Source organism: Arachis ipaensis, chromosome B06, assembly GCF_000816755.2.
Source record: "Arachis ipaensis cultivar K30076 chromosome B06, Araip1.1, whole genome shotgun sequence".
NCBI classification, from domain to species: domain Eukaryota; kingdom Viridiplantae; phylum Streptophyta; class Magnoliopsida; order Fabales; family Fabaceae; genus Arachis; species Arachis ipaensis.
In genome coordinates this window covers 33,074,714-33,075,327 of record NC_029790.2, presented here as the reverse complement: position 1 = coordinate 33,075,327, position 614 = coordinate 33,074,714, and positions in this window count along the sequence as shown.

Sequence of the window (614 nt, the reverse complement as noted above, 5' to 3'; positions counted from 1 at the left end):
CTTCATGGGACCTTTCCCACCATCATACTCAAACACTTATATCCTGGTGGCAGTTGATTATGTATCAAAATGGGTTGAGGCCATTGCCACACCCACCAATGATACTAAAACGGTGCTGAAGTTCCTCCAGAAACATATCTTTAGCAGGTTCGGTGTCCCTAGAGTACTAATCAGTGATAGGGGCACCCACTTCTGCAATAAACAGCTTTACTCTGCCATGGTTTGGTATGGGATTCGCCACAAGGTGGCCCACAAGGTGGCTACTCCATATCATCCACAAACTAATGGGCAAGCTGAAGTCTCTAACAGAGAATTAAAGAGAATCCTGGAACGGACAGTAAATACCCGTAGAAAGGATTGGGCACATAGCTTGGATGATGCTTTGTGGGCTTACAGAACAGCATTCAAGACCCCTATAGGGACCTCTCCATACCAACTCGTGTATGGTAAGGCATGTCACCTGCCCGTGGAACTGGAACATAAGGCCTACTGGGCAACCAGATTCTTAAACTTTGATGCCAAATTAGCAGGAGAAAAATGATTGCTCCAGCTAAATGAGCTAGAGGAATTCAGATTCACAGCTTTCGAAAATGCCAAGCTTTATAAAGAGAAAT